Source organism: Podarcis bocagei, assembly GCF_964188305.1.
Source record: "Podarcis bocagei genome assembly, chromosome: 2".
In the NCBI taxonomy this organism is placed as follows: domain Eukaryota; kingdom Metazoa; phylum Chordata; class Lepidosauria; order Squamata; family Lacertidae; genus Podarcis; species Podarcis bocagei.
This window is the reverse complement of record NC_138126.1, coordinates 56,810,355-56,837,030: the sequence shown is the minus strand read 5'-3', so window position 1 is coordinate 56,837,030 and position 26,676 is coordinate 56,810,355. Positions and strand designations below refer to the sequence as shown.

General features: G+C 45.0%; 1 long non-coding RNA gene across 1 annotated transcript in view; it reads left to right on the top strand.

Annotated features, from left to right (window-relative positions):
- Window positions 1–2,564: 2,564 nt before the first annotated feature.
- LOC308582261 overlaps window positions 2,565–26,676 on the top strand; it is a 39,709-nt gene continuing 15,597 nt past the window's right edge. Inside the window, exons 1-2 of the long non-coding RNA XR_014005585.1 lie at window positions 2,565–2,587; window positions 5,664–5,786. This is a non-coding gene — a long non-coding RNA (uncharacterized lncRNA). The remainder of the gene's footprint in view (window positions 2,588–5,663; window positions 5,787–26,676) is intronic.

The window sequence follows — 26,676 nt, the reverse complement described above, 5'->3', positions numbered from 1 at the left end:
AGAAAGGTTTCAGATAAAATCACTAGGCAATGCATCTGTTTATCTAGGAGTTAAAATTCAGCAAGATGAAGATGGGAACTATTGGCTCAGCCAAGAAGCTAAGATCCAGCAGTTGCTGGAAAGGTTTAAAATGGACAACTGTGCTGGTGTTAAAACCCCAATGGAGTTAAGTTACACAAAGGATGCTCAAACTGAGCAACAGGCAGAGTTCTGTAATCCCGGGGTTTACCAGTCAGCGATAGGCAGTCTACTCCACATTGCACAGTGGACTCGGCCCGATATAACATATGCTGTCAACATGCTGTGTAGACAAGCTGAAAAACCATCAATGCATGCTTGGCAAGGAGTAAAAAGAGTTTTAAGGTATCTCCAAACTACCAAAAGGTTTCGCTTAAAGCTATCAGCAGAGGGCAGCACACAACTTGAATGTTGGGCTGACAGCAGTTGGGCAGATGCTGGACCAGATAGAAAATCAGTGTCAGGAATGGCGATAAAATTTGGAAATGCACTAATTGGTTGGAGATCAAGAAAACAATCACTTATAGCTTTAAGTTCAACTGAATCTGAGTTCAATGCATTATCAGATGTATGTAGAGAACTGGAATTTTATAAGCAACTGGTACAAGAATTGTTTGGAGAATGTTCCCTACCTATCAGAGTGTGGGAAGACAATCAACCTTGTATTAAACTAGCTAAATCAGGTCAATTCAAGGCACACACAAAACATTTGGATATCCGTTATCAAAATGTATGCCAAAGTGTAAAACAAGGTTTAATTGAACTAAAGTATTGTTCAAGTAAAGAAAATCTCGCAGACGGTTTTACAAAAGCTTTGAGTCCGCAATCTCATAAATGTTTCTGTTCAGGTTTAAATTTGAATTAAGGTTGGTACAGCTCAGTGTTACGAGCGAGAGGGGGTGTTGGTATTAAAGGGTTAAGAAGCTCTAATCAAGACGCTCTAATCACTGAGCAGCTGGAGGTAGTTAGGCTTCCAGGAATGTGAGTTTGTATAAATAGTCAACTCACTCGTGTGTTTGCCCCGCCCTTTTCCCCCCCTTTCTTTTCTTTTGGAGTGTGTTTGCTGAAATGTGTGATTCTTCACCAGTGTTTTTTGTTTTGTGTAAATAAACCTTTTATTTGAGTTCCAAACCGCTTGCTCCAAGATTCCTTTATTGAAATGATGCTGACTCTCCAGCCCTTCTTGAGCCGCTGTGCGAAATGCTCTGCTGTAATGGGACATTGTGGCATTGGAAGCGCACTGGACATTTGATTAGCATTAAACTAATTAAAGTTTAATGGGACATTCCTGTCCTCCTGCAGTCTGGTCAAACTCATGCTGGTAGCTTCGAGAACACTGTTCAACCAACTTTGTAACCAGAGGTTCAACTGAATAGAATCTGAATCACATGCACCACAAGGCCTATGCAGCCTCAACTTAAGATGGCTCCCCAGCCTGGCTTTGCACTGCAAAGTTTGCAGCAGCACGTGCAACAAAATGGCGTCCAGCATTCAAAAACTCCCTCAGCTTGCATTAACTAGCCACACACAAGGCATGCAAGCTCCACCCCCCAGTCATTCTTAGACTTCTTATTGGGTGAGCAACACAGCCAAGCAACACAGTTGGAGCCTCCCTCCTCCCTGGCTGGCAGGGAGGGAGGAAGAGGAGCTGCTTCCTTTGAAATTTAAGGGACATCACTTAAGGGACATTTAAGGGACATCCATCAATAAGGGAGAGCAGCGGGACATGGCGCTGGAATAAGGGACTGTACCTTCAAATAAGGGACACTTGACATCTATGTCTCCTGCGCAGTTAGCAGTGGAATATGCTAATCTTGGGGGAGGGGAGAGAAATATGTTAGGAATTAAAACACACCTTCTCTAAATTCTGGAAAAGACAGCTTGGGGGAGGGATATTGCAAGAAATTATGCACCCCTTCCCCAACAGAGCAAATTTCACCTCACCTATGGTGGCTGCTGTGCTACAATTCAAAGAGAAATGGGTGGCCTCCATTTGCTCAAGAATAATGTCTCTCTTGAGCAAGTCAACGCTGTTGTTCGAGCTGTAAAAAAGTTACTGAGGCTTTCTCACCTTTGCGACATATTCCTCAATTGTTCGCCCTTCTAAACAAATCACTGCTGTTGCTGCAAAGGCTGGGTGGAACATCCCTGCTATGCACCTGAATGCACCTGTCGCTGTCTATCATAACAGCTCGCTGATTTTCACAAAGTGTTCAAGTAATGGCAAGTGGCAGACTAGTGGGTATTGTGCAAATCAGCAAGGTGAGGGTTAAAATACAGGCCCTGGCCCTGTGAGTTGGCTTTTAGTTGGTAGTGCAAATTGCACATGCTTGACCTCTTCTAGGCTGTTCTCTGCTGGTTGACGGCACACCCCATTTGGTCATGCTCTGCAAACAAAGCACAACAGCAATGCAAACAAAGCGAGGAGCAGAGTGGGATCCTCATTCCTCCGGTAGTGACTGTAAGCAGTTGTCATTTCCTTTTTGTGCACTGGTATGCAAGCCAAAGTTCAAGCCGTTTACGTGGGATTCTTCGGAGCTTGCCATCTCCTGAAATGGAGCTTTTGCAAGTACAAGCACAAAATCATCAGTTTTCTTTAGACTTAGTGTGTTTTCCTGCTGCGAGATTGTGAAGCTGGCAGGACATCATTGTCTGCAAGGAATGGCTTCCATTTGGGCTCGAAGCCAGCTGAGACAGGAATCCAAAGTGCTTTGCCGCTTGGCAAGTATTGGGGCAGCAAATCTTAATTGTTTCCTTCTCTCTCTCTCTCTCTCTCTCTCTCTCTCTCTCTCCTTACTTGGGAGGGGAGGGCAGCATGTACAAATTTGTTCTAGAGGAAAGAATGGCAATCCAGAGAAAACAAATCACCGCATAATCCATCCTCACTGCACTTTCCCCATTTGTCATTCACAAGTTTAACTATTGTTTGTGTTACAGCAGCTCCTACAGGCAGGCACCCACCATGTTAGGTATGGGGTGGATATACAGGGAAGGACGCTGGCTGCATTTTTTCAAGAAATTTATAGTAGACAGAGAATGGAACGGGATGGGGAATCAGGGAACAAAAGCAAAGTTAGGAAGCAGAATCAGTCTTAATTTATCAGGCTATGACTGTTTGCTGCCCTGAATAGGGTTCAATTTTGTTTTAAAGATTTTTCTCTTATGCAGAGTCCCAAAGCGCAGATTATTCTAACTTCAGTTCATTCAGGTATATTGTTTCTGTCCAAAGCAATCACAATACTATCTTTTCAACAGCCTCTATCTATTTGGGGCTGCTACCTTTTCCTTTCAAATAGCTCGGCTACCTCCAAGACCTTCCTCCCCCTCCCCCCCCATTTCCCTGTTGCTGGCAGTTCTCACCCCACCCACTAGATCAGCACTACGATCCAGGAATATCCCATGTTGCATTACACAGGAGGAAGGTACAGTAATGACTGGACTAATTCAGGTTCAGCACATTCCTCACTACTGCGCATTCAGGCCAGTTGATAAAATGCCAGCCAGATAGAAGGCCTACCTCCATCCCTCTTAAACCTCACAGAACAAAAGGCATGAGATGTGTCCGTGTGCACATTTGTGCATACATGTGTGTAAGGCTTTCATTGCACATTCCCACTTGGGATGATACCCACATCGCCGCCTTGGATTTGCAGGAAGTCAGGAGGCAGGGGAGAGGAGCAAAGGAGAAGTTAGGTTTTTAAATGACAGCACATGACCCGGAAGCTGTACGCCAGCTCCCTCAGCCAATAAAGCAAGATGAGCGCCGCAACCCCAGAGTCGGCGACGACTGGGCCTAATGGTCAGGGGTCCTTTACCTTAAACAACAGCAGAGGTTGGGGGCAGGGGGGAAAGCAGTGGTGGAAGGATATGAAGGACCTGTGAGGATATGCAGGGTTTGAAGGCACTTTGAGGATATGGGGTGCTTGCAGCTGTGAGAGGATGGAGTAGTTTGGGGTTGGAAAAGTGTTGGGGGTTGTCCAGGGGTTGAGGAATCTATGGGGTTGGTGAGCAATGCTCCTTGTACATACATACTAAGCAGGTAGGTGTGTGTGTGTGTGTGTGTGTGTGTGTGTGTGTGTGTGAGAGAGAGAGAGAGAGAGAGAGAGAGAGAGAGAGAGAGAGAGAGAGAGAGAGATTCAATTGGTTTGCTATCTGGTCTTTCCCCAAAAGCTTCTTGGGAACCATACACTGGTGATGATGCCGAGAATTATGCTGAAAATTGTGAGCCGTCCAAGTAGAACTCCATTTCCCAGGATCCCTTGGGGAGAGTAAAGGGTTGTTAAACCAGTCTTAAGTCTGCAAAGTGGACACACCCTAAGTTCAAATGGTTAAGACAAATGCATTTCCAAGAAATCAGACCCCTGGAACCATGCCTGCTGTTTCTAGTAACATAGCAAATATTTGGTTGCTATTGTGATGAAAACCAAATTCCAATGGTTACGAGGTTTGCTCACTGCTAAGGATGAGTTGGACCATGTGCTCTTGGAATCTGAGATTCTACAGCAGGAGTGAGAGGAGCCAGTGGCTCTCTGGATGTTGCTGAACTACAGCCCCCGTCATCCTTGGCCATTGGCCACACTGACCGAGGCTGATGGGAGTTGGAGTCTGTAGGGCCACAGGTTCTCCATGTGAAAAGGACTCCTCAACTGCTGTTGACATGCCAGCACATTGCTGAAAGACAGTTCAGCAACACATTCCAAGACAGACCTCCTCAGGGGAAGGACAGGAGACATGTGCCCTGTTCAAACAAAGCCACCCAAATATGATGCTGCCGCTAGAGATTGCATGAGCAAGAGGAAGTGAGCTTTCAAATGAGGTTAACTGTGCTGTCAGGACAGCTGATGCTTCTGTCTGGAATTTCTAGAGGAAGAAAGTATTAGTGCTGGGGTTACGGAGCAGGTTAAGCGGCAGCACCAGCTGTCATTCTGTGCCGACGGTTTATTGGATATGCCTATCAGCAAGGAAAGTGCTAAGATCTGGAAGACAAGGAAAAATTTAAGCAATTTAAGTAATTGGAGGAAGTCTCTGGATTGTAAACACCGCAGTGACAGGTCATGCTTTGCAAACATTTTTTGTGTTGCACAAAATACGCTCCTCAAGGAGGGAAGCATGTCCTCACTGCGAACGCAGTGAAGATGACACTCCTTGACCCCAATTCAGTCATGTTTCATTGATTAGGGGGTGAAAAATGTGGATGGGGGTACACATTCGGATGTTCACCCTAATGCCCACCCCTACCCCCATTTTGTCCGAAGAACTAGTCGTGCGTGTGTGTGACTAAGGCGAGATTAGGACAAAAAAAAATTGCTGACAGACAATTGAACTGTTATTGTGTCATTTGATCTCAGGGACTGGACAGAAGAGGAATGGTGGAGACCGCCTCTCCAGCCTGACCCCTCCAGAGAAGAAGAAGACAGTGCAGAATTACAACAAGGGTGTGAGGGAAGTCACAGTTCAGAGGCAGATGAGGGGGAAAGCTGGGAAAGAATGGGAGAAGAGGAGGAGGAAGAACCAGGAAGGCAACAGCTGATGGACACAGTATCCTTAGAAAGCATTCCAGAACCCCCTTCTCGCAGAACCCGGTGAGCACTGAAAGTAGTAGAGCAAAGGGCTCAGAAGCAAAGGGCCCTCGGTGCCACCCGTAGGGGAGAAGGTGACAAATGAGGACGTTGGAGAAAAGGGGGTAGAGGGTCACTTGGAGCAACACCATTATTCCAAGAGGCTACATCCCCAAGCGTCTTTCTGTAAATATTGAATAAAAGCAGATGGTAGGGACGTTTCCTTGTCTTATCCATTCCTGGCAACCTGTTGTAAGGGTTGGTTTCTCTGCTGCCTGACATTTGACAAGCCAGGGAGCACTGATACCACCTGATTCCTTATATCCCTACCCTATCACTGAGGCCTTCAAGTGAGTCGCTGTTAGTAATCCCTCATGGCCCAGATGCACAGCTCATAACCAACAGGAGCTGTGTTTTCCATATTGTGGGCCCAATTCTGTGGAACTCTCTCCAAGACAAGCCCCTTCCCCACTGAACTTGCAGCCTTCTTTCAGCAGGCATTTTAAGCAAGTTTTCTAATTTATAGTTAATTTTAACAAAAACCCTAAAAGGAGCTTCTTGAATCAGGCCAGTTGCCCTTCTAGTCCAGCCTCCTGTTCTCACAGTGGCCACCCAGATGCCTGTGGAAACCCTTGAAGCATAACCTGAGCATAACAGCACTCTCCACCTTTGTAATTCCCAGAGCCTGCCATTCAGGTACATACACCCGCTGATGTTGCGATAGAACATAGCCATTGTGTCTAGTAGCTGCTGATAGCCTTATCCATCCTAAATTTATCTGCATTATAGCTTTTCTACCTTTATTGTAGCGGAAGGTCAACAGTTCAAATCCCCGCAACGGGGTGAGTTCCTGTTGCTCGGTCCCAGCTCCTGCCAACCTAGCAGTTTGAAAGCACATCAAAGTGCAAGTAGATAAATAGGTACCACTCCAGCAGGAAGGTAAACGGTGTTTTCGTGCGCTGCTCTGTTTTCACCAGAAGCGGCTTAGTCGTGCTGGCCACATGACCTGGAAAAACTGTCTGCGGAAAAATGTTGGCTCCCTCGGCCAGTAAAGCGAGATGAGCGCCGCAACCCCAAATTCGTTCGCGACTGGACTTAACTGTCAGAGGTCCTTTACCTTTACCTTTTTATCTTTATTGTATACAACTCAGAGAATAAATAGGTTCAGTTCTTGTTCAGCTTGAGTAGTGGGATGACTTTATTCACTCTTTATGATATCACTGTGCAGCCAAATATGAAGGCTACATTGTCATTGTCACCAAAGAATGAAAGGAATAGAAGTTCCATTGAACCAATAAGAATCTTATTGACTTATCTGGAAGGCATTGGATCAGATTCAGGAAATGAATTTATATGTTACGGCAGCAAGAATATTGGTAGCTCAAGAGTGGGAAAAGGCAGAAGCAACATAGATTACTAACTGGGAAATTTAATGTATTTTAGGTTAACATAGTCAACGAAGAACAAGGAAAGAAGATGCGAAGGTGAATTGCTCGGGGAAAGTTTTGCTTCTATGGTAAAAGCTCTGGGAGCATTGAGCTGGATGAAATGAATGGATAATTAATTAATAATGGGAAGGACTATAAAGTAATGAAAAATAGAAAGCCTGGCCTAATGTGGAATCATCACTAAGAAGTCAGTGTGAGAAAATGGTTGTACGCATTCTGTTGGGAGTGATTCCCAGCAACCAGAATTCAGAGTCTCCAAGAGTGGAAGTCGTATATAGCCATAGTGTCTGGTTGCCACTGATAGATAGTAGTCATTGAAACCCATTCCTGTCCCAAACACCATAAACATTTCCCATAGAAATCAGTGGGTGCTATGTTTCTCTTTGGAAGGATAGTGTGTTACACATGGACTTGAAATCTGATTTGATGAAGGGTGACTTAAATAAATGATAAAGTAATAAGACTGTGAAAGACCTTGGCCAAGACAAGAGGAAGGCAATGGGCTGCTGTGATTTCTCCATTCCATTTATGAGAGGGTGATAGGCCTGGCCTGACCTCAAGGCTGTTGTACTTCTATCTAGCAGAATACCCTGGTTCAATAGCTCATGGATATATTAAAACATCACAAGCAAAACAGCACATTGTGTTCAGTCCACCAGAGTTGACTAGGAGCTTCCTATTGTAGACCACTTTCAACTCTTTAGAGGTGTTTTTGTGTAGTAAACAGCTTTGAATCAGAACTGGGATGGGCCTGTTAGTTGGTACAGGAATTTGGTTCCAATCTGAACTGAAACCAGATGTGAATGGAGGATGTTTCTTCCCACAAATGACTTCCAAGCAACTTCATGCTGCAGGAAAAGCTCACAAACAATTTCATGAAAGGAGGGAAATGTGTTGATTGTTACATGACTTGGTAACTAGTAGAGCTTAAATGACTTCTCCTGCCCTCTCCCTGCAGGGGTGGATTTGTTGCTGCATTTCAAGTTGATTTTACTAGGCGTCTGCATGGCATTATTTGTTGTAGTTGGAACATGCACATCCTTTGCTTATTTTTCTTTGGATACAATGATTGCTTCTTCTTTAGACTCTTCCTTAGTTTTATTAAACCCTTGTTATTTTCCTGTGGTGAAGGAGGCAGAATGGTAAACTACTGAAACTCAGGCGCAGTTCACGCATACTGCCGCTGCTTCCCTGTGGTCAGGTCCCATGGCGTAGGGGTAAATCCCCATGCTACTGCTCCACCTCCCTGGGTGAAAACGTAGCATGCGACCCACCCAACACCAGTAGTTACCAATTGCTGCCTAACAATGTGACAGCAACCATCAAGCCCCGACCGTATACATCAAGACATCATGGTAATTCCCTGAAGGAGTTTTGAAAAAGGGTGACAAAATAGAAAAGGGGGAGGTTGTAGTGCAAGTCACTTGCCATTCATCTCTTAGCAGAGAGGGGATAGAGGTTGTGTCCCTTTAGAAGCTCTGAGGGAAGCAGAAGTCCCATGGGTATGGCTTCTCCCATTATAGAAATCATTGCTTTAAGACTCCAAACAAGTGTAAACAGCAGGATGAGCAAACAATCTCTCGTTGATTATGATTTTTTGATGGGATATTTACTGAAACATTTTGCAGGTGCCAAAGGAAGTACTGGCAGTCACACTGGTGCTCGTGGGCGCTGGGTTGGTGACCCCATATCTATGTCAAGATTGGCACCTGCAAGTACCACATTAGCCATCCCTGTTGTAATCACTCAGTAAGAAAGAGCAGTGAAATCAAAGGAAGCTGTGGAAATTCCACATCACATCATGTGGGGTTTTTTGGGCAATGCTAAAAATGTACAGCTAAACTTTGATAAAAATAGCGCCCAAGAACATGTCAGCATAGATCCCCAATTTTATTTCTTATGGTGATATCAAACAAGTGTAGGAGACTGTGAATGAATAGCTAATATTGTATTCATCCAGACAGAGCTGACAAGCAGAATTTTGCAACTGCATTGAAAGAGAGAGAGAGAGAACCTGACAACTAGTATTCAAATAATTTCAAAGAAATCGATTTGATTGGAGGATTATTCTTAACATCTTGTTTGGGCTACATTTTCTTGATTGGTGCCTAAAATGAATGAACCTAAGCACATCACTCCCTTAAAAGTTTGTCCCTTCAAACTCTCAGCTGCTGTTTTCAGACTTGACCTGAGCCTGCCCTGGGCTGTGTCATTTGCCTCTGACCCTGCTAGGTCTGGATGATGCATAGCCAGCTGTTACTTGCTGCTGTTCTGCACAACTTTTGGACTTTAGGGGCAGGGACGTACGTGGACATCTTGTCCAGCCAGTAGGGGGTTAATTCCTACACTCTCCCCTCTGATCCTGTTTCAAAGAAATGAGGTTGCCTCCAGAGGGACATGGGGACTTCATGTGTCATGAGACAAAGGTTCTTGAGAGCAGAAGCAGTAAGGCCTACAAAGTCATTCAAGCCTGCTAACTGCTAACTGTTAACAGCAAACTGCTAAGTTACTGTGACTCGTGACTCATCTTGGGCAAAGACTCATTCTCCCTATAAAAAGTAGCCAGCCTCTCTGTGGGCCTCAGTCAGGGAGCTGTCTGGATTGTGTAATAATAATAATAATAATAATAATAATAATAATAATAATAATAATAATAATAATAATAATAATAATAATTTATTATTTATACCCCGCCCATCTGGCTGTCTCCCCAGCCACTCTGGGCGGCTCCCAGAGAGCCAGTGTGGTGTAGTGGTTAAGAGTGGTGGTCTCGTAATCTGGGGAACCGGGTTCGCGTCTCCGCTCCTCCACATGCAGCTGCTGGGTGACCTTGGGCCAGTCACACTTCTCTGAAGTCTCTCAGCCCCACTCACCTCACAGAGTGTTTGTTGTGGGGGAGGAAGGGAAAGGAGAATGTTAGCCTCTTTGAGACTCCTTAAAGGGAGTGAAAGGCGGGATATCAAATCCAAACTCTTCTTCTTCTTCTCCCAATCAAGTATTAAAAACAAGTATGGAGTAGTCTGTGGAATAGAGCTGTTGTTGCTGTTATGTAAAGCTAAGGCAGACTGAGTGGCTTCAGGACTCTAGTAAATCGTTAAGTAAGACTGTGCCTCTGTGAAGAGTCAGACAGCTGCTATGAGCACTCTGTGTATGCTCTTTAACTATGCTGTTTATGAACAACTTTATTTTCTCAAGTAAAAGTTTTATTCTGTTTATAAAGAAGACTCTGCGTTGATTAATTTACTGTTGTGCGGCACCATGGTCCTTAGTTTGAACTAGGTCTCTGAAACAAGTGAGAAGCCTGATAACTCCTAACAGAAGCCTAACAGAGTTGGCCTCTGTCCTGCTACTAGCACTGCAAAACTCTGGAGGTGGTAGTTTAGAAGTGAGCTATCACAAAAGCCACCAATATGTATAACTGTATGGAAATTTTCCATTTGCTGGTGTGATAACCATAGGAATAGCTTTGGCAGTGTCAGTTCAACAGAGACCTTTAAAAAGTAATAGGAGTAACAGAGAGATACTTTGGAACAGAAGCTGTGTGTTTTTACTGTGATAATTTCATAGCCCGAGACCAAGACCAGCATTCTGGTTCCAGTGGTAAACACCATGTATCATCATATGATTATGGGCTTATACCTGTTGTGCAGAAGGCTTCTGTGTGATGGTTGCCTCCTGCTCCCTGCTTGTAGCGCACTATAATCTAGATTTATTTTGTTTTTGTTTTTCTGGAGGTTGTGTAATGTCTACAGCAAGCCACTTAAGGACAAATAGTTTGATGGTCTTTGGGCTTTTTCTGACACCTTGTGATTTCTGTGTTCTTTCTCACCCACCCCCTTTCCTTCTGGCTACTCGGTGCTTATTAATAAAGACTTTAAGCATATAAAAAAGATTTTTGAGTCCAGTAATTCTGTGATCAGTTTTAACAAGGCAGGGTGACTCTCTTGAGATACTCTTGTATTTGGAATGTGTTAGGTGAATCTGTCATTACTGGTTTCTCATTTTTCCACTCTTAAGTTTATTTCTCCACATTTCCATATCAGTTTGGGAGGGGCAGGGATTAAAGCTATCATGAAAATTCATCAGCATTCCAGTGTGAATATCTCTCAATGTACACATTTTTTTGTGTGGAATTTTGCCTAATAATTTTGTATGCCTCACTTGGCTGGAGAAAACTGCACTGCAAAATGTGGAGAACTGTGGCTGTGAAGTGTGGCTGTGTTTCTGTTCACATGCTGTTTTGGAAAACTATGGATGAAGTATGTTCACCTTTAAATGCAAATTGAGATGAATTTCTCCCTCATTCCGGATGTGGAAATATGCCACCGTCTCATATGAATGACAAGATCTGGTCCAGCATGTATCCGTAGACTGCTGCCTCTGTACAGATTCTACCCTGCTTCACAAAGGACCTATATGTTCCAAAATCAGTCCTGAAGACAGTCTCAAGTAATTGCTGGATTTCATTTATTAAAAATGTGGTAGCAACCACTATCCATCAAGGCCTCCGGGACACGGCTGCTGCTGCTGCTCCTCGCGTGAGTGTTGGGAGGACCGCTCCCTTTTCTGCCAACTCCATCTGGCCTAGGGGGCGGGGCCTGCACTCACCGCCACAGCATAAGAGGCCTGAGAGAGGCCTCCGGGACACGGCTGCTGTTGCTGCTTGTGTGAGTGCTGGGAAGACCGCTCCCTCTCCTGCCAACTCCATCCGGCCTAGGGGGCGGGGCCTGCACTACCACTACAGTTTAGAGGCCTGAGCAGCTACCGGCAGCAATGGACAAAATTGTTTTAAATGTTTTAATCGCTTTTAATTTGCAGCACCTTAAATGGTGGTTGTTGTTTTTTATAATATTATATTATTTCATTATTTTATTTTTGCTTGGGGTGGGATAAGCATTTAGTCAGCGCTATTGTTTCTTGCTTTGTTTTGTTTTGTTTTGTTTTGTTCTGTTTTGTTTTATTATTATTCTGTTAAATTATTATATAGTTTGTATTTTGCTTTTTAAAGGTCATGGCTGACTGGGAGTGGGCCTCAGCCAATAGATTGGGTGGGGCATGTTCCACAGGGGGGGATGTATTGGGACACCCGATCTCAGTGATCACGGGCAGGAGGAGGAGTTATGCTAAGACCAGACCATGTCATTACCGAGGAGGCAGGTTTAGTCATTGTTTGAGGACTATCCCTGCCTCCAGGTCTGGTCCTGACCGGAAGGATACAGTAATCAGCAAGGGAAACCCACATGAGCTGAAAGTGTTGCTGTGCAATGCCAGGTCAATGATGAATAAAACCACTGCCATCCATGACCTGATTGCGGATGGAGGATTTGACCTGGCATGTGTGACAGAGACCTGGTTGGATGAAGCAGATGGGCCTGTCCTTGCCGCTGCTTGCCCACCAGGTTTCTCTTACACACAGCAACCCAGGTCATGTGGGCGGGGGGGGGGGGGGGTTGCAGTGATTTTTAGGAAGTCATTAGTCTGCACCAGGCGTCCTATTGGGAAGACCCAGTTTTCTGAGTGCATGTTCTGGAAGTTGGGCAATAGGGGCAGTACAGGATTCCTACTGGTGTACTGACCTCCCCGCTGCACCAAGGATTCCCTGCCCGAGCTGCTTCAGGTCGTGGCGGATATGCTTCTGGAGACACCTAGCTTGGTTGTCCGGGGGGATTTTAACATCCATGCCGACACGACCTTACAAGGGGCCGCTCAGGACTTCGTGGAAAGCATGGCCTCCATGGGACTGCCCCTGAATAAGTTTGGCCCAACTCATAGCCGTGGACATGCCTTAGACTTGGTGTTCACCTCTATGGATGTTGGTGATCTGACACTAACTAAAAGTGAAACAAAAGAAGTGCCATGGTCAGATCACTTCCTGGTGCAACTGGACTTCTCCGCAACCCTTCCCCTCTGCAGGGAGGTGGGACCGATTCAGATGGTCCGCCCCCGGCACTTAATGGATCCAATTGGCTTCCAGAGAGTGGTAGGGGAATGCTTTATCCCAAGTTGATGGCCCTTCAGCTGATTCCCTGGTGGCACACTGGAATGTGGAGTTAACCAGGGCTATTGACTGTATGTGGACAGGCAAGCGCCCTCTCCGATTGCATGGAGCCCGGACAGCCCCGTGGTTTTCCCCAGAGCTGAGGGTGATGAAACAATCGTTGAGATGGCTAGAGCGCCGGTGGCGGAAAACTCATTCTGAATCAGACCGGACACGGGCTAGAGCTCAACGTCGAGCCTACCAAGTGGCAATGGCGACGGCGAAGAGGGCCTTCTTCACCGCCTCCACTGCATCTGCAGAAAACAGCAGCAGGGCCTGGTAGGGACCCCAAGATGCTTTTGCAATGCTTTTGCAAAATTTTTTGCAGATAAAATCGCTCAGATTCAGAAGGAGGTAGACTCCACCGTGGGAGCAGGGCCAGGGCGGGAGAGTGCTAGAGTTCTGTCTGGTCCTGTTACATGGGATCAGTTCCAATCTGTTACCTCCGAGGATGTGGACAGGCTGCTTGGACAAGTGAAACCGACCACCTGTCTCCTTGATCCTTGCCCATCCTGGCTGATAAAAGCGAGCCGGGAAGGGCTGGGCGATGGGTTCTGCGGGGTGGTGAATGCTTCCCTCTGTGAGGGAGCCTTCCCAGACCCGCTGAAAGAGGCGGTCATTAAACCGCTTCTTAAAAAAACATCTTTAGACCCGGCCAATTTGGCCAACTATCGCCCAGTCTCAAATCTGCCATTCTTGGGCAAGGTGATTGAGCGGGTGGTTGCTGAACAACTCCAAGCACGCCTGGAGGAAACGGACCATTTGGATCCCTTCCAGTCGGGATTCAGGCCTCACCATGGGACTGAAACTGCCTTGGTCGCGCTGGTTGATGATCTCCGGCGGGCTAGGGACAAAGGTGAGAGCTGTTTCCTAGTTCTGCTGGATCTCTCAACGGCCTTTGACACCATTGATCATAACATCCTTCTGGACCATCTAGAGGGGCTGGGGGCACTGTCATACAGTGGTTCCGCTCCTTCCTCCTGGGCCGTGTCCAGAAAGTGGTTGTGGGGGATGAGTGTTCAGACCCCTGGGCTCTCACTTGTGGGGTGCCTCAGGGTTCTGTCCTCTCCCCCATGCTTTTTAATATCTATATGAAGCCGCTGGGAGAGATCATCAGGGGGTTTGGACTGGGTGTTCATCAGTATGCAGATGACACCCAGCTCTACCTCTCCTTTAAATCAGAACCAGTGAAGGCGGTGAAGGTCCTGTGTGAGTGCCTGGAGGCGGTTGGAGGATGGATGGCGGCTAGCAGATTGAGGTTGAATCCTGACGAGACAGAAGTACTGTTTTTGGGGGACAGGGAGCGGGTTGGTGTGGGGGATTCCCTGGTCTTGAATGGGGTAACTGTGCCCCTGAAGGACCAGGTGCGCAGCCTGGGAGTCATTTTGGACTCACAGCTGTCCATGGAGGCGCAGGTTATCTCTGTGTCCAGGGCAGCTGTCTACCAGCTCCACCTGGTACGCAGGCTAAGACCCTATCTGCCCGCGAACTGTCTTGCCAGAGTGGTGCATGCTCTAGTTATCTCATGCTTGGACTACTGCAACGTGCTCTACATGGGGCTACCTTTGAAGGTGACCCGGAAACTGCAATTAATCCAGAATGCGGCAGCTAGACTGGTGACTGGGAGTGGCCGCCGGGACCACATAACACCGGTTCTGAGAGATCTGCATTGGCTCCCAGTACGTTTCCGAGCACGATTCAAAGTGTTGGTGCTGACCTTTAAAGCCCTAAACGGCCATCGTTCAGCCCGGACACTGAGATCCAGCGCCGAGGGCCTTCTGGCGGTTCCCTCATTGCGAGAAGTGAAGCTACAGGGAACCAGACAGAGGGCCTTCTCAGTAGTGGCGCCCGCCCTGTGGAACGCCCTCCCATCAGATGTCAAAGAGATAAATAATTACCTGACATTCAGAAGACATCTTAAGGCAGCCCTGTTCAGGGAAGTTTTTAATATGTAACGCTGTACTGTTTTTAACACTGATTGGGAGCCGCCCAGAGTGGCTGGGGAAACTCAGCCAGATGGGTGGGGTATAAATAAATTATTATTATTATTATTATTATTATTATTATTATTATTATTATTATCCTTCCCCCCCCTCCCATCAGCTCTCAACACTTCCTGAAATCTGCTTTCAACCTCACAAAGATTAATTTAATTCTGTCTGTGTAACGTCTCCTGCACTTAATTGCCATGGTTCCCTCTCTGAGTTCTCTGATTCAGACCAAGAGTGGGAGGCACTTGAAGATGAGGACTTGGCATGGGAGTAGGACAAGATGGGGGTACTCAGCAGGGCCTTCTTGATCAAGTTCTCTCCCCCCCCAACAGCCCCCAGACATCACCAGATCAACTGAGGATGTGGGAGACCCAGAGACTGCCTCTTTCCCACCTGTGGTGGATAAGGAGGGGTCAGGGGTGTAACCTGCTCTGACAGAGGGTGAGGGTTCAGAGGGGCAGGTGGGCCCAGCACTGTCTCCCAGGAGAGGCAGTGCATCAAGATCAAAGAAGAGATTCAACCTCCTAGGTGGGGTGCCTGTCTGCAGCCCAGGAATCCCCATAGGGATGGAGACACTTGTGAGTAGTCTGGCCTTCTCCGACTCTGCTTAAAAGTTGGGTGTGTAGGTGGGGAAACTTGTTGGAACAACTTCACAGCTCCCTTGCAGTCTTGGAAGTCACTAAGCTAGGACTCCTGAACCTTAGCCCTTGCTCCTGGCCAGACTTATTTCTGTTACCCTTTGCCTTGTAAAAGCACCTGGATTAAATTCTTCTATTTTCTAGCTTCTGAGTGTGTACAATTAGAATGCTATGATAAAAGTTCTTTACTTACAAGCAATTGAACCTGTTACTGGTTTTGGGCAGGAGCCAGGACATTAATTATAACACAGTTACATTTCAAAGTGTAGATTTTTGGACTCCAACATCATGTTCAACCCAACGCATACACACTATATACAGATAGATTAGACAGATGATAGATAGATGATAGATGATAGATAGATAGATAGATAGATAGATAGATAGATAGATAGATAGATAGATAGATAGATGATAGATAGATATAGATAGATGATAGATAGATAGATAGATAGATAGATAGATAGATGATAGATAGATAGATAGATAGATAGATAGATAGATAGATAGATGATAGATAGATTTTGCTTAGAATCCATCCTGAAGAAAAGTTCAGGAGAATTTAAAACTTGCTTAATATTCTGTGACAATTTCGTTGGTGCAAGTATGTGGAGTCTTCCTGAGTGATTCAGCTATAACTAGAGAAGCAGCCTTCTGTACACCAGAAAGTTCTTGTGGGTATTTAGTTGGAATCTTCTTTCTTGTAACTTGGACTGAGCATGTGTTCAGAGGCACCCTATTCACAGAGCCTCTGTTTTGCACCTGGCTCTGGTTGGTGGTCAGGCAAAATGCACTTCAAAGCAACCTTTAGACCTTCTCACTCAACATGGGAAAGTCAGGGATAGAGCAGGTGCACACAGTGTGCGTGGGAACACCTGGCCCTTGTGTGTTTGGGTTAAATAGCCAAAGAGAAGGAAGTGCAGGCAGTGTGAGTCCCAAAGCAACATAGTGCATCACTCTGAAATCTTAAAATCAGTTGCCCAGCCTAAATAAAACTTCTGTGGTCTCTTTCAAGTTCCAGCTCCGTTTCCTGTCTTCCCTGAAGCCATGCCTTCCTGGTGTAGCTTCCAGTCTGGCAAGCAGTTATGGCTTTTCAGCAGCCAATTGTTCATTGCCCACCTTCCAATGAGCAAACTGTGTCCAGCTTAACATAAACAGTAAAAGTCACATTATCGAGGCACTTTGGATCCATCAAAAGAAAGACCCAAGGTGGGTTTCAAAGCTTTGTTCTTTTTTGTCCCACCCTAATCCTTCTTGCTTATTGATCTGAACATATTAAGGTTATTGTTCTTTCTCTTTACTGCTTCTGTGGCCTTTTCACAGAGCAAGTTTCAAACGCCTTCTTGGCCTTCCTCCATCCTAACTTTCAGCTGCTCTTTCATGGAACTTCTGGGTCCCACCCTCTGCCTCAATGAGTTTGTGCAGAAGATTCTTCTATTGATTTGGACCTACTTTAACCATTATGACTGGCAAAGAAAATAAAATGTTGTTTTCATTTACTGAACCAAGATGTTGCTTTATTTTTTGAATGTTTCTGTGCCTCCAATTTTTCAGTTGTGATAACACAACTCTCAAACAGGCTTATTAACCTTCTCCACCTAAGAACCAACCCAAATCCAAATGCCATCAATCCCTGTGTTCTTTTTCACCTAAGGCACTCTGCTTTTCTTGAAATGCCTCTACCAGCTCAAATGATACAGCCCATACACGTGACATATACAGTAATGAAACATGCAGACGTACACAGCTCTATCATCCTTCGTAATGAAAAGAGCAGCAAATGCAAGCCATTCCAATTCCCATTAGTGTTGTAAAGGACAAATTTGTTACTGGAGGGGGGGATGGAATTAGGACTTAGCCTTTGTTGAATATGGAAGGGAATTGGAAAGCCTGGTCCATCTGGCCTGTCCTTAAACTGAAGTGCACCTGTTGAGATAAGCGCAACTCCAGTGATCACTCAGCTCTTGGATCGGAGACAGAACATCCTTTCTATAAGCTTTCAAAAGTCTATTCACAAAACATTCCACAGATTCAGGTTACGCTGACTGTCAACCACAACCCAAGGCACATGAAATTGCAGCATGAAAAGAAGCCCTGAAAGAGACTCTTGTTCTTTTTCCACTACCTTTTTCGACTACTCATAACGCTCAGCCATTTGGAGTCCACTGCCACTAAGCACTGAAAGTATGCCGAAAGAACTCCTTCCCGCTAAGTATTGGCTAGTTCTCACACTGAGCACCGATCCTTATGGATTCCAAGATGCAAAGTGCTCATGCAGCCTCAATATGTCTAGATAAGACTATTGAAAATGAGTCTATTAAAGTCAGGGCTCTTTACAATGTTCATGGAAGGGACAGTCTAGGGAAAGTTCTGCACACCTACATCCCACTCAAGTGAGAGGAATTTAAAACACAGCAGAGCACAAGTAGAGCATTGATTTCAGGAATACCTCAATGCACCTAACATTTGACTGTACCAGACATTTGGAAGAGCCAATTGTCCTGGGGTCCCTGTCTCACACATGCCATCTTTTAGACTCCCAGAATTCTTACAAACAGCATGGATTCTCAGAGTAGGTATGGTTGGATACCTGATGTACGTGTGTGTATCAAGGGAGCATAACACTTTGCATAATTCCTACATTTTGGAACTGGTGTGGACAAATCCATCAGTGTCCATAGTGTGCTCAAAATAACAAGATTTGGACTCTGCTTCTCAGGTAATAGTGGGAAAGAACTATTGTTTTTTTGGAGGTTCAACATTTCCCTATTAATCACCTTTTCCATACTGTACTCCCTGCCCCCTTTCCATTTGACATCCTGGTTTTCATTTCTTTAACTGCTAGGGAGTGAGAGTATCACTATGGTGGGACATATTTTTTTTGCTTTTTTGCTTTCTTTACACTCTCGGGACCAACTCCTTGATTACTTACCTAATAGCTCATGTTAATTTATGGAATTAATCTAGTATGATGTGCGGGGGAAGCCGTGAGGGAAGGCCCCAGCTTGGCAGCTCCCTCCCACTCATAGCAGCAGGCAGCCTCAGAGATGGCTGAGACAATGGCTTCCACCCCCTTCCATCCTGTCAGATCTGCTGCTAATGCCATCTCTTTCGCAAGCATGGGAGCTAGGGGAATGGTGGTAAAAGTGACTGAGTATGCTCTTTTCTATTTCCCTTTCCACTCATGGTACTGAGGGCAGCCGTGGAGTTGATTGGTTGAAGACATGAGGGGTGGAAAGGTAGCAAATGACCCACCCCCTGCCTATGTGGCAACCCTGTAGCTGCCAAGCTTGCCTGTCCTTGTAATGTTGACTTCTGTTTTACTCATTGTATCCTCCAGCTTTTATCTTACTGGTTAAGAAAGATAGAAGTATACCGTTACCACCAACTTCTTTGGAAACAATAAACATGGCTCAATTTTATGGAAGGGGCTCTCTCTGGGTTTCTGACAGTAACTACTAGACCTTCCCCTAACTGAAAGGAGCCTTGTGCTTTTGAAACAATAGATTAACGTTTTTTTTGTTCCTGCTATTCTGACATTTCCGTGTAATCATGGCTAGTGATGTAGCAATACCATTTGGTTGTTTTCGGTTCTAACACATGAATTCATTTAAAAATCATAATCCAGCATTGTACATTGGTGGTCAAGGGGCAGGTGGGTGGGTGGGAATCGTGAAGCACTTGATGACAGGAATTCCAAAGAGACTCTGTTCAAGCATTGCTTTATTGAGACAGGAACAGAAGTTGGTGTTATCCCAGGCTGAGGTGCTTCATAATAACCCCAAAAGGAAACATAAGATGCTCATTTTTTAAATATAAGTCTATAGCACTCTGAAAATAAATATTGCAGTGACAAGGAAAAGGCAACCCTGGCTGCCTCCTCCTTTTGTCACTTGAACTGTCACTGTTGTTGCCATAGTGACACCCCCCCTTCCTCTCCTTCTCTCATGTAAACTGAGTTTAGGCGATGAGTCAGTCAGTAGGAATGCTATACTGTCCTGCCCTGGTGTGAGCTAACATAACTGAAAGGAAGATTTGTTGAGCTGCTCATTATTAACCATGGGAAATCTGTCTGAACTGTTGCCTCCATAATCACCACCTCATCTTGACAAAGATATCCATTTGAATGAATTTACACATAATCAAAAAATGAGGGGAAACTTAGACTTCTCTCATATCAGAACTTCTACTGTGTCTCCTCACTGTGGTGAAATGTGTAAGGTATCTCTGCATAGAGAATTAGGCTTCAAGAAGACACCTTACAGCAACCTGGTGCCCTCCAGATACCTTGAATTACTACTCCCATCATCAGCTAGCATGGTCAATAGTCAGGGACTATTGGAAGGCTGTTGAAAAGACTGGTTTTCAATGAGACCACCGCTGTACCTGAGCCCCCAGAAGAGCCTCCTGTGCCACCAGGGCCTATAGGACCCGAGCCAGGACTGTCATGGGCCCCTGAGCCTGAAGAACCAAATGTCTCTCCCAGTACCTCACTGCTCCAATGGCATAGGGGGGAGGAGTGCCCATCTTCAAGTCTTTAAAATACCTAGAAGACATACTCTGGAGGTGAAGGCTCTAAAGGCCTCAAACTACTCTCAACTTCTGCCAGAGCATGTTGCTCACTTGTAGCTATCCGTGGTCCTGGAATGCCCAACCTGCCTTTCTGGACTCTGACACCAGGCTTGACACTTATCAAAGGAACAATTTTCAGCTTTTTATTTTAATTGTAAGGGGTCAGTTGCTAATTTCCTTGGACTATAAAGCTACGATAATAGAATGGATCGGTTTATACTTTCTTCCCTAGGTGATCTCTCCCAAAATTAGTGCTTTCATTAATTTGTTAATTCACAGAAGCCTTCCTAATATCTGCCAATTCCCATTTTGCTTGTCTCTATTTCATTTCAGGAGTTGGCGGGGGTGGGAGATGGGGAGCATTATGTTAGTCAAACAACACCATATGTTAGTCAAACAAAAGTTGCACTAACATTGATCCTTCGCATGCATGCCATATCTGACCTTTCCCTAAACCACAAAGTAAGCCTTTTCTGTTACCTTGCAGTGAACATTCACAGGTGCTGTGATACCAAGATGAATGAAAAAGTCATTTCCAGTACAGCAGAAGAAATGGAGCCAGAAATTAGACATTCCTAAAATAGATGCTTCTAAATCCTAAAGAATGAGGTGAGAATGAATGGATTAACTAGGTATTCCAGACACATTACCCTGCTTCACATATTAATCACATGAAGGGGACTCCCTGCATAGATGGAAGAGTGGGGAGTGTGGCTGTTAGGCCTGCCCCTGATATCACATGACTCTGAAGCTCTACTCCCAAATACCCATACCAGAAATGGAGCAGATATTTGAGGTGGAGTGACCCAATACCACAGTCCCTACCTTGCTGGTGAACTGGAATGCAACTCCCAGTTGGATTTTGCATTATGAAATTTTAGTGCACCAAAGGTTGGCACAAAAAGAATTTATTTTACATTTAAAATGAATATTTTATGGAGGGAGTATTGAAAAGGGCACGCACAAAATATGTATCATTTAAATGTGGACTTTGCGTGTGTTCTTTCAAAAAAATCTGTAGGAAATAGGATGGATGGTAGAGTGTCAGTGAAACTGAAATGGGATTGAATAAGGCTGCTCAGTCCATTCCTAGCTCATGCATTGTGCATGGAGGTCTTCATAAGGGAAACAGATAGATCTCTATGTACAAAGGCTTTTTCTATACAAAGATGTGCCATACCTGGGTGGTGGGTTGGAGAGAGTCCAACAACAGTGGCAGTGGAGCTAGTAGTGTGGCCCCACAGCTCTTTCTGTGTGGGGAGCCTGCATCACACAGATAGCATATGAAGGGGGCTTCAGTTTCAATACTGAGCTAAATTTACATATGGCTGTGCAAGTCCTAAGCACTTGAGATCTGACTGCTGATCATTTCCTCTCCTCCACGTAAAATGCTGTGGTTTCCTTTATTCTCTTTGTTAAATGACTGGCTTTATGTTACGCAAACAACTTTTCAAATTCCTCAATATATATGAATGATTTGTTCTGCATATGAGTGGAAATCCACTTCATGCATCTGGGGATAGAGCAATAATTTCCTGATTGGAATCTCAGCAAGCTGCTGGTCAGAATCGGATTGTGTTTCCTTGAAGGAAAGTAAATACTGTAAACATGCTCCCCAACTAGGTAGAATCTCTCCCCACCCACCTCCGCTTCTGCTGTTTGAATGTAAGGAGAGAATAACCATATTCTGGAACTTGCTGGAAAGGGCTGCAAAGAACAGCCTGACTGGAAGTAGCCAGCTTGATTGATATTATTCATGCATTCAGTCATTCAGAGCATTTATACCCCATCGTTTAGTCAAAAGGTCTCTCAGAGCAGCTTACAAAAAATAGTACAGCGGTACCTCGGGTTAAGTACTTAATTCGTTCCGGAGGTCTGTTCTTAACCTGAAACTGTTCTTAACCTAAAGCACCACTTTAGCTAATGGGGCCTCCCGCTGCGCGATTTCTGTTCTCATCCTGAAGCAAGGTTCTTAACCCAAGGTACTATTTCTGGGTTAGCGGAGTCTGTAACCTGAAGTGTATGTAACCTGAAGCGTATGTAACCTGAGGTACCACTGTACTAAGACAGTGCCTGCCCTCAGGCTCACAATCTAAAAAGCTACACACAAGGGAAAAGGGAAGGGAAGGAAGAGGAAGAACCATGCTCATGTTCTTCAATTTAAAGTTCTTATAACACAATTATATTGTTCTATCTATGCAGATTCTGGTCGTTAGAAGAACAACATTGATATTAATAGTGGTTCTGACTTCCTTGCACTCGAAAAGAGTAGTCCTTGTTTGCTGGCACAGCCTCACCAAAGGCTAAAGGCAAGTCTGATGGCCAGGAGCAGCAGGGCAAGCTGCAAAAGCCCACACCGGTGGAAAGCAAGGGTTTGCTTGCTGTAAAGACTGCTCCGAAAGCCAAAGGCAGGTTTATTGTCGATTCAGGCGCCAGGCAAGGTATTTCCAGGAAACTCGTGTCGCTAGAAGCTGCGTGACTACAGGGATCGATGGATCGTCCGGCAGCCGGCTTGGGGCCATGATGGACTATATCTCCCTGGCAGTATCCCAACAAAGCCTGCCTTATACTAAGTCAGATCATTAGTCAATCCATCTCAGTCCATATATCTCAGTATTATTGACACTGGCAGGCAGCAGCTCTCCAGGCAGAGGATATTTCCAGTCCTACCTAGAGACACCAAAGATTGAAGCTGGACTCCCAAGCTAGTACAGTCATACCTCGGGTTACAGATGCTTCAGGTTGTGTTTTGTCGGGTTGCGGACTGCCGAAACCCGGATGTACCGGAACGGGTTACTTCCGGGTTTTGGCGGTCTCGCATGCACAGAAGCGCCAAATCGCAACCCGTGGGTTGCGAACATGCATCCTGCACAGATCACAGTTGCAACCCGAGCGTCCACTGTAATCGTCACAGTGTAGAAACGATTTAACAGTTTCTACAGTCACCATTCTGGACAGAAGTAGTGGAACATCCTACAGTTTAGCTTCTTTCTCATTGACTCAAGGCTCAAGGAAGAAAAGGATTGTTAACCAATGCCTTCTGACTCCTGACAAACCTCCTGAATAAGCAGTCAAGTGGCCTCCATCTAAGCCTTGTCACCGGAGGCCTTACAGCTCTGTTCCAACAGTGTTGTTTGCAGGAAGGGTGCGTTTGTTTTGTTCATTCTGGGAGGAGACCTTGTGTACACTGTGTCAAGGAAGGAATGTGCAGAGAGCGTGTGTGTGTGATATATGCACAGCTGGAAAGTAAACAGGAGGGAGGGGGACAGGATGGAGGAAGGGGAGTGTGGTGATGAGATGGAATAGGTGGAATGTTAACAAGGCACATCTCTCAAGAGATCCGTAGGCAAGGCTCCAAGTCAGTAGTGCTGACTGAGAAGTGTTCCCCCTCTCCCGTCTTTGACATCAATCAAAGCAGTTTCCAGCTTACACACACACACACACACACACACACAGTTTCCAGCTTACACACACACACACACACACACACACACACACACACACACACACTGAGCAGTTTCCAGCTTACACACACACACACACACACACACACACACACACACACACAGTTTCCAGCTTGCACACACACACACACACTGAGAAGTTTCCAGCTTACACACACACACACACACACACACACACACACACACACTGACTGAAGCAGGGTTGCATTATATGGAGATCTACCCTGTGTAATAAGGCATTGTGTCACAACAGGTTGGTATCCTGCAACACTTGACCCTTGGGCCTCATTTCACGTGAGTGGCAAGTAGGGGGAAATAGCAATCACAATAACAATAACAGTAACGATTTATTATTTATACCTTGCCCATCTGGCTGGGTTTCCTCAGCCACTCTGGACAGCTCCCAACAGAATATTAAAAACACAATAAAACATCAAACATTACAAACTTCTCTAAACAGGGTTGCCTTCAGCTGCCTTCTAAAAGTCAGATAGTTGTTTATTTCCTTGACATCTGATGGGAGGGCGTTCCCCAGGGCGGGCACCACTACTGAGAAGGCCCTCTTCCTGGTTCCCTGTAACTTCGCTTCTCGCAATGAGGGAACTGCCAGAAGGCCCTCGGCGCTGGACCATCAGTGTCCAGGCTGAACAATGTGGGTGGAGACGCTCCTTCAAGTATACTGGGCCAAGGACATTTAGGGCTTTAAAAGTCAGTACCAACACTCAGAAACGTACTGGGAGCCAGAGTAGGCCTTTCAGGACCAGTGTTATATGGTTGTGGCGGCCACTCCCAGTCACCAGTTTACCTGCCGCATTCTGGATTAGTTGTAGTTTCCAGGTCACCTTCAAAGGCAGCCCCACGTAGAACGCAATGAGGAGAAGGGGGTGGCAGAGAAGGCGAGGGTGGCAGGAATAAAGGGAATTCCTCACCCCACCTACTCTTGAATTCTGCTCTACCCACTGTCAGCATGCAGCCCCTGAAAGATTACCCCTCTGCAGGGACGGGTTCTCCTCCTTGTGTGTGGGATCTTCATCCTTCTCTTTCCTAGCCACTGCCTTTATTCCATTTTTTAAGTGGTACTGTCACATCCTCTCTTAGCAGGCACTGATTTAGACATCTGGTGAAGCCGGGAAGAATCTGAAACCCTCTTTCAGATGGCCCTGCTGTGTTTGCTTTAAATGTCCTTATAATGTTCCTGTTAATTAAATTGCCGGAAATGTTTATAACCCAAACATATATTTTGAAGAATCCCTTGGCTTTAGTCATTTAGTACTTCTCTGAAGAGCCCAACTGAATCACTATGAGTGCAATCCTCACTCGTTTCCTAGTAACACTTTTTCCAGTCTGCTCTTGGTGTTTGTGCGTTATTCTCCAGCCCTGCCTGCTGGCCTCATGGCTCTTCCAGAGTTATTGCTGGGATGTAATTACCACACAGATCCAAATGTTCATGCTTGGCAAAGGTATCACCTAGCTGTCAATGCCTTCAGTGCCCCCTCCATTTCAGTCTGTTATCTCCTAAACAGTGGTAGCCACGAGGTTGCTTTTCCAAAGGCTGTCAAGATGCATATTCAACGGATAAAATTTTACAATAGGGTCTATGCAAAACAATTGTGCATAATCCTGGCTGTAATGGGGGGAAAGACCAGAATGTCGGATGCCAGAATTTACGCATCAGGCACCCAGTGCTTGAATATTATATTACTGAGAGCACAGAAAGAAGGAACATATAAAAGGAAGCCGGGGTTTGTATGCTAGGATTTCTGGGATAATCAAGTTACAAAGAATAATTACCGTATGCCATCGTGACAGGAGCTCACCTTGCTGAAAGCCAGCAGGGTGTGTTGAATTTGTCAACTTTCAAATTCCAAAAATGAGGGGTGCTAAAAAGTTGCAACACAACTTGGGAATTCAAAAGAGATTTTGGTTAAATTAATATAATGTGTAAAATTGCATAGAAATAATTAAAAATGATTGCCAGGTAGAATCATAGAATCACAGAATCGTAGAATTGGAAGGGACCACGAGGGTCATCTAGTCCACCCCCCTGCAATGCCGGAATCTTTTTGCTCAAGGTGGTGCTCGAACCCACAACCCTGAGATGAAGAGTCTCATGCTCTACTGACTCACCTATCCCACTTGCAGTTATACTGTATATTAATATTATTTTTATTATTTATTTATTATTCCTATTTAGTATTACCTGACGTTTTCAAAAGGTAAAAATCTATTTTTTAAAAAAGGTTTCCTGAAAACAGTCTTCAGAGTGGTTGTAGCAACCCAGCCAGATAGGTGGGGTATAAATGTTGTTGTTGTTCTACTACTACTACTACTACTACTGCTACTATTACTATTAATCAAATGTAGACTTACAAGCTAATTGTTGTCCAGTCACAAAAATAATAGCAGATTTGAATTGGCTACAGTATTTCTGGGTGGAAGATATGCTAGAACACCTGTAAATTTCATTCCCACATATGTGGCCAGGGAGAATTAGAAGATAGTGTTCATTGTGTATTAAACCCTGGGAAAAGGTTTTTGATAGAGATTGTCCAGTTTCCTTTTTTGAACAGTAGGAAGAAAATCTGTTACTTGCTGGTTGATAGAGATAAATACATTATCCATAAGGTCGAAACAAAATTTAAAAAATTCCTTCCAGTAGCACCTTAGAGACCAACCATGTTTGTTATTGGTATGAGCTTCCGTGTGCATGCACACTTCTTCAGATACATCCATAAGGTGTGGGTGTTTCCTTTAGCAACTCCATGGCAAACATTTTACCACACAAAATGGGATTCAGTGTGCTGTGGATCAGCTATATTATAATGTATCTCTGTTTGACTGATTGCACCAATGGTTTTAACAAATAAATTTGATTTCACTAGCTCCAGCTGTGTAGACACCATACATTTAAAGCATATTGTCCCCTCCAAAGAATTTTTAGAACTATAGT